Source organism: Pteropus alecto, unplaced genomic scaffold, assembly GCF_000325575.1.
Source record: "Pteropus alecto unplaced genomic scaffold, ASM32557v1 scaffold7, whole genome shotgun sequence".
Lineage (NCBI taxonomy): Eukaryota > Metazoa > Chordata > Mammalia > Chiroptera > Pteropodidae > Pteropus > Pteropus alecto.
Window position 1 is genome coordinate 55,159,784 of NW_006494614.1, and position 12,152 is coordinate 55,171,935.

Below are 12,152 nucleotides of genomic sequence, written 5' to 3' on the forward strand. Positions count from 1 at the left end.
TAGCAGTGCCTTAAAAATAAAGTGGTAGGTTTTGCTGGTATAGCAATAGGCTCGTAGTTGCTATTAACCTTTTGCATAGTGGGAAAGTGTAGGCTTATTTTGTACCCAGACTCATATGCATTGATTAATATTGGCTGTGAGCCAGTAGACCAGGACCCTTTGATTGTTTCTGGAGACATAGCAATTAAATTGTCAGTTGTCCTCACTTTGCCCTCTCTTCTTTTGCCCTAGCTTTGCCAACATTTTGAGTTTGAAAAGGGGTACATTTCTTTTTTGTTTATGATTATCACTATATTCCTTGCTGCAGATGCTTTCTCTCTCTCTTTCTTTTTCTTTCTTTCTTTTTTTCTTTCTTCTTCTCTTCCTCCTTCTCCTCCTCCTCCTTCTCTTCTTCCTCCTCCTCTTTTTTATTTGCATTGCTTTTGGCTGTCTTTTCCCTTTTCTCTTGTGACACTCAAAAAGTTGAGGGATGGGTATTCTGGGATCTTAAGATTCATCCAACCTGGAGGAAATTCAGCAATCAAAAATGAATTAATCTAACTGCTTTTGCCAAAACTTTAATAATAATAATTACTCAGTGAGATATGTTTTCTGTCGTAGAGTTAGATAAAATAGTCCAAAACCCAATTCCAGAGCAATACTTGATTTAGTACGGGCTAATGGATTTATTTCCATTATGATAATGACTAGGTTTTTTTCTTCTGCCTTTTAAAAAATAAATTTTCTCATCATTTCCATTATAACATGGCTATTGATAGTTTTATCTCTGAAAATTTCAAGGTGGTATTTGTAATGGGGAAAGCACAATGCTTTATTAAAGAAAAATAAAGCAGCTTAAAATATTTAGAGACTTAGTGCATTATCAACATTAAACAAATGATAACATGCTGTTAAAATGTTCTGGGTGTTTTCTTTATAGTATGTTTTGGAAGCGTAAAGTATTAGAATTCTTAATTTATGTATAAAAGGTTAGACTTGTTATTCATATTAGAGAATGGTGTATTATTAAAAATAATACTAAAAATTAAAAATGGTATGGGTCTTAAAAAAGTGGTTAGCTATGGGTACTATAGGTCTTTTGCTATACCATGATTTTTAAGTTGTCTTATTTACATTGTAAAGGCTTGGAAAATATACTAGGAATTACTTTAGGCATTTCCATTAAATAAGTTACAGGGAAAAAAAAAGTACCTGCTTGTGTAGTTAAAACTTTGTTGTATATTTTACTCTTCAAGTAATTATTGACTGTCTTCTTCATTCTTAGTACATACTTTTCAAATTGATAGCTCCTCTTGTAGGATCTTAGGATCTTGTACATGTGTGTGTTAAAATCACTCCAAGACAGTATTGAAAGGAACAGATTAGTGAGCTGAGGTGATTGAAAATGGCTCTATGGAAGATGAGACTGGACCATGAACTTGAAGTATGAACAGGTTCGAATGGGATCAAAGTAGGAGGATGAGAATTGCATTTGGAGATGATCAAAGTCAAAAGTAATAATACGCCCTACACCTTTAAGTGACAGTGAGGAGGAGTCTTAAGAGTGGTATGATAGGCTCCTATTTGAGAGGTATGGGCAGGGGTAAAGTTTAAGGTTTTAAAGGCAAAGTGGAGCTGTTGTGTAATGGTCAGGAATTGGGGGTTTAATTTTTTTGGTAGGCAACTGTTTGAGCAAGAGTATGATATTAAAAATAATGTTTCAGGAAAATCATTATCTGGGATGGCTTGGAGAATCTTGTTGAGATTAGATCCAGAGAAGTCGGGAAGATTTTACAATAATTAAAGGATGAAGAAAGGGTAGACCTTGAATATCTGCTTGTGCAATACACTGCTAGGCTTTCATGTGTATTATCTAGTTAATCTTTAACAACAGGTAGGAATTATTAGCCTCTGGTTTTCAAGAGGCCACATGTCAGAGGAATTTAATATTTTGCTCGGAAAAGAAAGTCTGCTAACTTTTAAGCAGTATGTATACATCTACCTCTTTCAAACAGTTTTATATTATTTGGTAATACTGTAATTTATTTAACAAATACCTGTTGATGGAAATTTGGGTTGTTTCCATATTTTTTTAGTTTTACTAGTAATGCTGCAATAAATATTCTTACATGTATCTTTGTACATATTTTCTAGCACTGTATTTCTGTAGAAGAAACTCCTAGAAGTGGAACTGAATTCCTGGATTAAAATGGCTTTAAAACAAGTGGTATAGAGGCCTGGAGAAAGGGTACTGAATGTGGATAATGGATCATGATTGTCATGGCAGTTTTTAGAGAGTCGTAACAAAGGTACAGTGTACTTGGTACTACATAAAAAACTAATAGAGCATATTCTTGCCAAGTATAATAACAGAGTAAGCCGTAGAATGTTAGAATGGAAGTTCCTAAAAATAATTTAGTCTAATTCTTAATTTTACTGTTGAGACTCTTGACATCTAGAAAGTTTTAGAGTGTTCCTAAAATAGAGCAGGAATTAGGATTTGGATACTCATTTTTGATTCATTAGTCTAAATGTAGTAGGTCTTTTCCCCTACCAAAGTAGTTTAAAGAGAAAACTACTTTCAAATTTCTTTCCATTATTTTACATGTGTATGTAGTTCATATGTCATAACTGCTGTTTTCTGCCATTTTTAGTTAATATTATTTCATAATGGTTTGTGAAATAATAATGTGTTTAAAAAGTATTAAGTATTTAGTTTTCCCATCTTTTTTGTTTTCCTCCTTTTCTACTAACCAAGCAAAGTGAGGAACAGACACATTCTGATCTTCAGGTGGGCTGAAGTGTGAGTAGAAGACGAGATTTTTAAGTTTATTTAAAAAAAAAAGGTAACACGAGTTTCAGAAACACTGAGGTAGAGCATATGGTCCTTATTTCTACTCGTTTTAAATGGTAGTACAATATTACATTTTGTTGATAGATATAGTTTACCTATTGTCAGGCATTTTGGCTTTTTGTCCCAAAATCTCTGATCATACTTTGTATTTCCAGTTGTTTGTTACTAGTATATAGAAGTACAATTGATTCTTTTTAGGACTTAATTTTTTTAGAGCAGTTTACAACAAAATCGAGAAGAGGGTACAAAGATTTCCTGTGTACCCCAACCCCACACATGCTTAGGCTCCCTCGTTATCAACATCATTCACCAGAATGGTACATTATTTACCAAAGGTGAACCTATAATTGGCACATTATAATCACCCCAAAGTCAACAGTTTACCTTAGAGTTCCCTCTTGCTGTTATACATTCTATGTGTTTGGACAAATGTATAATGACATATAACCATAATTATAATATCATAGGGTATTTTCACTGCCCTAAAAATCCTCTGCACTCTTCCTGTTCACCTCTCTACCTTACCTCTACCCCTGGTAGCCACTGATTTTTTTTTCTTATCTCTATAGTTTTGCCTCTTTCAGAATGTCGTATACTTGGAGTCATATAATATATTGCCTTTTTATATGGGCTTCTTTCACTTAGTATTGTGTATTTAAGTTTCCTCCATGTCTTTTCATGGCTTGATAGCTCATTTCTTTTTAGTGTCTGGATGTACCACAGTTTATCCATTCACCTACTGAAGGATGTCTGGTTGCCTTCAAATGTTGGCAGTTATAAATAAAACTGCTATAAACATCCATGCATCGGTTTTTGTGTGCACAGAAATTTTCAACTCTTTGGGTAAATATCAGTTTCTGGATTATTTGGTAAGAGTATGTTTAGTTTTGTAAAAAAAACTGCCTTCCAAAGTGGCTGTACCATTTTGCATTTTCACCAGCAATGTATGAGATTACCTGTAGCTCTACATACTTGCCTGCATTTGGTGGTGTTACACAATTGATTTTTGTATATTGACTTTGTATCCTGAAGGATAAGGAAAGATTAACATATGTAGAATATCTTGCTAAAGTCTCTTATTAGTTCTAGTAGCTTCTTAGAATTTTCTATGTAGAGGAACATGATATCTGTGAAAAAGACTTTTTACTTCTTTCCTTCCAATTTTTATGCTTTTTATTTCTTTTTATTTTTTTATTGCATTGCCCAGGCCTCCTTCTAGTACCATGTTGAATACAAGTAATAAGAGTGCAATTAGGCAGGAAAAAGAAAAGGCATAGCAATTGTTCTCTCTTCCTCTATTTTATGAATATGTAAGGTTAATGAATTGGCCATTTCATTAATATGAAATGCTCTTTATCTCTGGTAATCTCCTGATGTGAAATCTACTTTGTCTAAAATTTATACAGCTTCTCTAGCTTTCTTAATGATTAGTGTTCACAGGCTATATTTTTTCTATACTTTCTACTTTAGACCTACATCTGTGTCTTGTAAACAGTATATAGTTGGGCGCTGCCTCTTTTTTTGACTACTTCTTACAGTCTCTGCCTTTTAAAGAGGTGTTTAGTCCATAAAATTTAATATTATTGGTATGGTTAGGTTTAAGTTTTTATCTATTTCTTTTTCCTTTTTTGGGGGGGGGCGCTTCTTTTGTTTTTATTATTTTTTTAATACATATTTCTTCTCTTGGCTTTTTAGTTATGTACCTTTGCATTACTTTTTTAGTGGTTGCTCTGGAGACTGTGCTACATGGTTAACTTTTCACAGTGTCCGGTGAATGAATATTAACAAATACCTGTGTTTGACAGTTATGAACCTGGATTTGATCATTTTTTTCAGGCCTCATCTTCAGCTTTTCTTGGTATATCAATCCACTTAGTGGAATTCTGAATATAATGACAAAAATCATTAGGGAAAAAATTCACATTTTGGTGCTTATTTTGGATTAAAGATATTTATCTTTATTGTCATCATCTTTGTACCAAAGTTCAATATCGCAACTTTTACTAGCACCTGAGAGAGTCAGATATGGATAGTAGGAAGCCAAAAGGGCTATTATAAACACTCTACATATTATTCTCAAAGATCATAATTTTCACATTCTTCAGAGCAGAGGCAAAAGGATTATTTACTCACTTTTGCTTTGACTAGCTGGCCCAGAGCTTTTCTGGATCTGGTCCAGTTTGTACTGGGAATTTTCTCAGTGGATTGTAGTTTTTATTTTCTCAATGAAGTCTTTTGAGAGATAGCTGCTTTTTTGATATTTGTCCATTTCTAAAACAAAAGGTATTTGTATTTAGAATTAGAAATCCAGTTTCCATATACACTTAAGTAGTTCTAGGTCTATGATGTTAGTATTGTCAGATCTCGTAGTGCTTTTTGAAGTTTTTTTCTTAAAATATCTTACCTGACTTCTGAAAGTGATATTTAGCCTTAGTAGTACCATTAAACTGTAAGATGCATAAGAAAACTCAACATTTCATATAGTAGGTCAGCTGAGTGTTGATGTCTACTTATAATGAATTAAACATCTAATAAAACCTTTAACAACTATGAATTATAGGTTGCCATGTAATGTTAAGTTTAAGAAGTTTTGGATCATGATTACACAGGGAACATGAGTACAGTATCTTTTAAATTATGGTTTAAAATTTTGATTTAAATTTGGAAGGTGGAAGCAGTTCCTCTTACCAAAAATATGTAACTGAAAGAATTTATATTGCACATATTTATGCATATTTATATACATTTTTCTATCAAAGGTAAATATTTGTAGAGTTCATATACTATTTGAAGAGTTCGTTTAAGCCACATCTACGTACTCTGATGCACACAAAGTTCAACTTGAAACCTTCCTTTTCTCTGTAGGTTAACTATTTGTAAAATGTTTCAAGAAAATGAGGAAATGGCTCAATGCCTCAGTCAGGGAGAATTCCAGTGACATCTGCAGTGGAGAATTATGTGGAGATGAGAAACAGAAGAGGCCAAGATTGGAAGAGCAGGTGGGGGAGTAGGACATTAGGTTAGATATAGTGAAAACACTTATGTGGAACTTATTTTTTATTGGTCTATAGCACTTTAATATATGATTGTACTTAATAGAAAAATAAGAAATAGTCGATCAAATCAGTAATACAGAGTAATGAATGTGGTAGAGCTTTGGTTAGTATTTTATGTTTTAGGCCTTCAGAGAAAATCAGATACCTTATGGTGGGGTTTTATCTTTTTTTTTGCCAAGGCCTTACTGTGAGATTGAGTTAGTGTGGAATGAAATTCTAAACATATCAGTTCTGATGTTTAAAAATATATGTATATTTTGTATTAGGAGTTTAAAACAACTTTATTTTGAAATATTTTTATGATTAGAAAAAATTATAAGAATAGTGTCAAGAATTTCTTACATTCTTCTCCCATATTCATCAATTTTGCTACTTGTTGTTTATGAGATGTGTGTGTGTGTGTGTTCTTTTTTCTGAAAATTTTGAGAATGAGTTGTGGACATCATGCCTCTTTACTCCTAAATACGTCAGCATATATTTTCTAGAACAAGGGTATTCTCTTATGTAATCACAGTATAATTATCTTAGCAAAATTATTTTACATTTTTTTTCTTCTTTTTGACCCTTTTTGAAACTAGCCCACATGCTACATAATAGACCACAAACACTGTGAGGCCAGCTTTAGTATTGCTTTTTCTACTTTTATGACCAAGACCGGTGTTCAGATCCAATGGGAAGGGAACTAAAGGGTTCATATTTAGTAAATTTAACATTAATACAGTTCTCTTGTCTGATATATAGTCTGCATTAAAATTTTGCCAGTTTTCTCAGTAATGCCTTTTATAACAGTCCCTCCTCTCCCTCCACCTAGGATCCAATCAGGATTGTGCATTGCATTTGTCATACTTTTTTAGTTTTCAGTTTGGTACAATTGCTCAGCTTTTCTTTGTCTTTCATGTCAGTGACATTAAAAATACCCATGAAAAAATGCTTAGCACCCAAGAGGAATTTTTAAGAAATATTAAAATTAGAATTTGTTATAAATCATCATTTGAATTTCTTCTTTATAATTCTGCTCTTTCCTGTTTGGGATTGCTGCCATATTTTAATGTCATTGCTTTGGCTTTCTCTACACATGAATATATGGTCTCTTCTCATTTCATCTAGCTCAGATGCTAGGAAGATACTTCTAAACTTATTTTAGTTTTCATTTTAAAATTGGGTTCAGCTTGTCAAGGAGGAGTAAAAAGGACAAAAAAAAGCTCAGGATGCTAATATTAGTCTATTCACATGAAATGGCTAGTGAGCCAGAATGAGAATCTTTTACTTCTTGATATTTCTTGACTGGCTTTCTTGAATGGCTTATTGTGAATTAAATAATGAGTTAAAATCAATTAAGAGTGCATACCATAGAATTTGGTCTAAGCAGGTAGGATAATGAACAAATGAGCATCAACTTTGGAGCTTGATAGATCTGTTTTGAATCTGATGATTCTCTTTACTAGCTAAGTAGTCTTGATCAAGTTATTTTACCTTAGAGAATTCAGGTAAAAGAGAGATAATAATAGCTATAGTGCAAGTGTTTTTGCAAGCATTAGTGATAATGAATGCAAAATGCATGATAGTGCCTGGCACATAGTTGGTGCTGAAGAAGTGGTTATTCGGTTTTTGTAAAATCATCAAAGACAGCTCTAGGAGGAGTCTTAAAAAATCACCCAGATAATGAAACCTGTTCAGAAACGTTAAGTGACTGTTACTGCCCCCATTAGAGTATAAACTCTTTGAGAGTAGGGACTGTTTGTATTTTTTACTTTATGTTCTTTAGAGCAGCGGTCTCCAACCTTTTTGGCACCAGAGACCAGTGCTCCTATGAGAATCTAATGCCCCAAGTGATCTGAGATGGAGCTGAGGCAGTGATGCTAGCGTTGGGGAGCAGCTGCAAATACAGATGAAGTTTTGCTTGCCCACCTGCCTCTCACCTCCTGCTGTGCGGCTCAGTTCCTAACAGGCCATGGTCCACAGCCTCGGGGTTGGGGACCCCTGCTTTAGCATGTATAGAGAGCATAGACTTTAGTGCTTGGAAAATATTGCTTGTTCAGACACATTTCAGACATCCAAATTCTAGATATAATGTTAAATGAGTTGCAATTTTTATCTGGTTTAAAATGTTGTTGATAAATCTTTGAGAGTCACATTCTTCTCAGAATATGAAAAATATAATTCAGGCTTGTCAGACTATCAATAGAAGTGAAGCAAAGACGTTTTAGAAATTATATATACATAATTTTTTAAATACTTATATTCAATACTAAGAAGGCTTTTAAGCAGGAATAATTAAGCTGTTTTTATGTAGCTTTTTAGCATAAGTCATATTCAAATGCCATTTCATAGTAAATAATTTATTTTTGGCATAACTGTTTTCTCTAGTTCTTAACTCTTTGCTTCCATGCATACCTATAATATCTTAACCAATGGACTCACTTTTAGTTTTTTAGTTTCTTTTGGGGGCACTTATAACTCTTAGAAAGAACTATACACCATGAGCTTTATTCTTTTGTAGAGGTCTTCCAAATAACAGTAATGTATTTTTTAAACTCATTTTATCTTGCAATTACCATATTGGTTCTGTGGACAATTTTATATCTTTTTCTTTTCTTTTTTTCTTTACCACCTACAGCACCTCATATTTCTAGGTGGTCTCTCATCCAAGTACTAACCAGGCCCAACCCTGCTTAGCTTCTGCAATCAGACAAGATTGGGCGTGTTCAGGGTGGCATGGCTGTAGACTGTGGACAATTTATAAATCTAAGTTGCATTTGACGATATTAGTGATCTTATTTTTTCTACATCTTGCTATTTCATCCAAAGAATTATTTCTTCATTACTCATCAGTTATTCTCAACTATGCAAAAAAAAAAAGTTGAAATAATAAGAAAAAGGAAAAATGATGGAATTACTTAGAGCGGAGGTTGGCAAATATTTCTGTATAGGGTAAGCTAGTAAATATTCTAGGTTTTATAGGCCACATATGGTCTCTCTGGCGTTTTCTTCTTTAAATAATCTTTTAAAAATGTAAAAACCATACTTAGCTTCCAGGTCATACAAAATAGGTCTGGGCCAGATTTAGCCTGTAAGCCTTAGTTTGCCATTGCATTATTCCAGTTTTCATATTGCACTGTCCAAAGTATTATCTCGTCTTTCAAGAAGTATAAAAGGAGACCAGAGACACCATCTTTATTGTCTGCTTTTCACTTGTATTGAACAGAATTGGGAATTCATAATTTTTCATATTTTGTTCATAATGGCAAAGAGAAAAAACTTGACAGAGGAACAAGTTTCACAATTATTGCATGAATCAGAAAATGAAAACAAAGAAATAGCATTCTAGGCTTTAATGATGATGGTGAAGTAGATGATATAAACAAAATCTCAGACTGAATCTTCAGATAATGATCTCATAGGTGAATTTTCTCAAACTAAAAAAAATTGATAATTGAGCAGTATATTTCTAAGGGCCAAAGGAAAATATGGTATTTTTACCCATTTTATCATTCAACAAGGAAGAAGTAATCACACAATATTTTGTGACAAAGTCTTGGCTATGGGATAAGAGGATGTGTGCTAGTATTTTCATTTCTTATATTTGTGTTCCAAAATTGATCAGATACAGTTGTAATTGGACATTGCTGAAAGTGGGTGTTTATACAAATGTGATTAGAAAAAAAAATTGATTGGATCGATTATTCTAACTAATGTTTATAAATGTAAAAATGATAATATTTTGCAAATTATGGATCAGAGAAAATAGCCATCTTTTCTTCAACAAATTGTGAGCCCTTAAAAGTTTCAAAATTTCAGTTTCAAGTATTACATTTTGACAATGCAATTGCCAGAAGAAGAATCAGAAGTAATGATAAGGACTAGTTTCCTGTAGGATTTCTTTCTCTGAGTTTTACCTTGTGTTTAGGCTCTTGACTTACCTTGCAGGTAGACACTTTGAGAAACAGCCTTAAAATTTTTGGTGCTGCTTTTACTACTGGAATGTTATTGAGGACTTTATGTAATGTATTTCTTAAAACCAGGGCAGGTCAGATGTTTTACTTTCTCAGCTGTTCCTTTTTTTTTTCTTTCTTTCTTTTTTTTTTTTTTGACATAAGACTATTTTGGATTTTTGTTTTAACTTGGGCTGTCATGAATTCAGATCCAAAATTGAGCACTAACTGTAAATTTGTATACTATGTTCATATGTTTCTTCCCAGTATTTTATTTCATGTTTGCAAATAAGAACCTTTGTACTTGGAGAGTATCAATTACTGTGTCAAACTCATTTTGAGAATAAGAATGACTAAAGGAATGATAATTGTACAGTAGATCTCTTTGACCATATAGATTAAAGATTGTTGAAGACTTGAATCTCTCTTTTTTTCCCCTCTTTAGTTGTCTTAGTCCCAGAGAATTTTAAAATGAAGAAGTCAGAATATTTCCTGAGTCTTTTACAATGGGTCTTAGCCAGTTTTATTTAAGGGCCTTACTCATTTGCCAAGGGTTTGTGTGTGATAAAAGATGAAGGTTAGAGATGAAAAGCCTTTCTGCTTGGGCAGATCTCTCCCTGGATGGTTATAACTAAGGCAATAGAAGGTTGTATGGAACCTCTTTCCTTGACTGAAATGATTGGAGACAAATAGCAGTACATTTTATGAACTTAGCATAATTCTAAGTTTAAAACAATAAACATGGTGGAGTAAGAAACTACAAAAGTTCATGCCTCCATAAAAGCAACAACAGCAGAAAGCTGACCAAAACTACAAATCAACTTTTTCAGGACTCTGGAGACTGACCCAAAGCTTATAGCAACCAGGAGAACATTTAGTCAAGAAAAACTGCTGAATCTTGTGGCATTTTAATGTACCCTGGTCCCATCCCCTGCTCCTCAATTCATCAGTAGCCTTGAAAATAATAGCCCCTGTTCTTGGTACTGGTACTGGTAGTAGAGAGAGCAGAATAGACCTCATTCACAAAAAATTGGAATGAATTTGTTTTGATCTGTGTGGTGGCTCCCTGAATGACTGATTCAAAAGACTCGACTTTATCTCACCTAACTTGAAATCTTCCATGTTAAAGTGACTACGCTGGAAGTGTTTGTCAAAAATATAGGCAGAGGTATTAGTCACTGCTGTTTGAGGTAGTGACAACAGTTGAGGCAAAAAATAGACTAATAAAAAAAGTTGAGAGGAAAGACTGGGAATAAGATACCTTGAAGAATAAGGGCTTTAAAATTTTTTGACCTAGGAATAAAAGACCACACACTTGTCCAGGGCTCTGCATGTGCCTGGGAAGGCCCTATGCTCTCACCTCTGGTTGACCTTGAGGTTCTGCATAAGCAGGAAGTGAAGAATTGTAAACTTTTTGCTTTAATATTGAAGGCATGTCCCAACACACAGAGACCATCTGCAAAGACTGGGAGAAGTTTTTGATTCTAGGATTTTAAGGAAATTTCTTTCCAATTACTAGCTGACCACTAAGCTAATAGAGACTTCAGTGGTCACCCATGACAAAAAATACAAACTTTGCAGTATTCAGAAAAGTCATTTAAAAAGAAACAATTACAGCAAAAAGTAACAGTAAACACTGAAAGGGAGGGGAACATGTGATTGCTAGAGTTACCACATTATAATAGTCAACATCCAGTTTTCTAGAAAAAGTAATGAGGCATGCAAAAAAACAAGAAAGTAAGGCCATTTCACAGAAGAAATGAACAGAAACTGTCTCTAAGAAGCACAAACATTGGACGGACTTACAGTCAAACTTTAAGTAAATTGTCTCAAATGTGCTTAAGAACTGAAAGAAATCCCAAGAATGATGTATCATCAAATAGAGTATATTGATAAATTATAAAAGGAACTAAATACAAATTATAGAGCTAAAAAATAAAGTAATGGACGTGGTTCCATAGTGTAGCGGTTAGCATTTCTGCTTTACATGCAGAAAGTCTGGGTTCGTGCCCCAGTGGGGCAACAGCCATGCCACCCTAAACAAGCCCGATGTCTGATCTCGGAAGCTAAGCAGGGTCAGGCCTGGTTAGTACTTGGAAGGGAGACCACCTAGGAAAACTAGGTGCTGTAGGCATAAATAATAATTAAAAAAAAAAAAAGTACAGTAACAAAATTCTCTAGAGGATTTTAATAGCAGATTTGAGTAGGCAGAAGAATCAACAAACTTGAAGATAGTTCATTTGAAATGTCTATTTGAAGAACAGAAAGAAAAAAGAATGAAGAGAATGAACAGACCTTTAAAGATCTATGAGACACCATAAAGTATACCAA

At 33.6% G+C, this 12,152-nt stretch overlaps 1 protein-coding gene and 1 non-coding gene across 3 annotated transcripts in view; one reads left to right on the top strand and one right to left on the bottom strand.

The window, feature by feature from the left end:
• HIKESHI (Hikeshi, heat shock protein nuclear import factor) overlaps positions 1-12,152 on the top strand; it is a 33,218-nt gene that overhangs the window by 10,530 nt on the left and 10,536 nt on the right. The window lies entirely within an intron of this gene.
• LOC112474673 lies at positions 6,452-6,580 on the bottom strand. Its single transcript, XR_003044526.1, has one exon. It is a non-coding gene; the product is annotated as a small nucleolar RNA SNORA61 (small nucleolar RNA).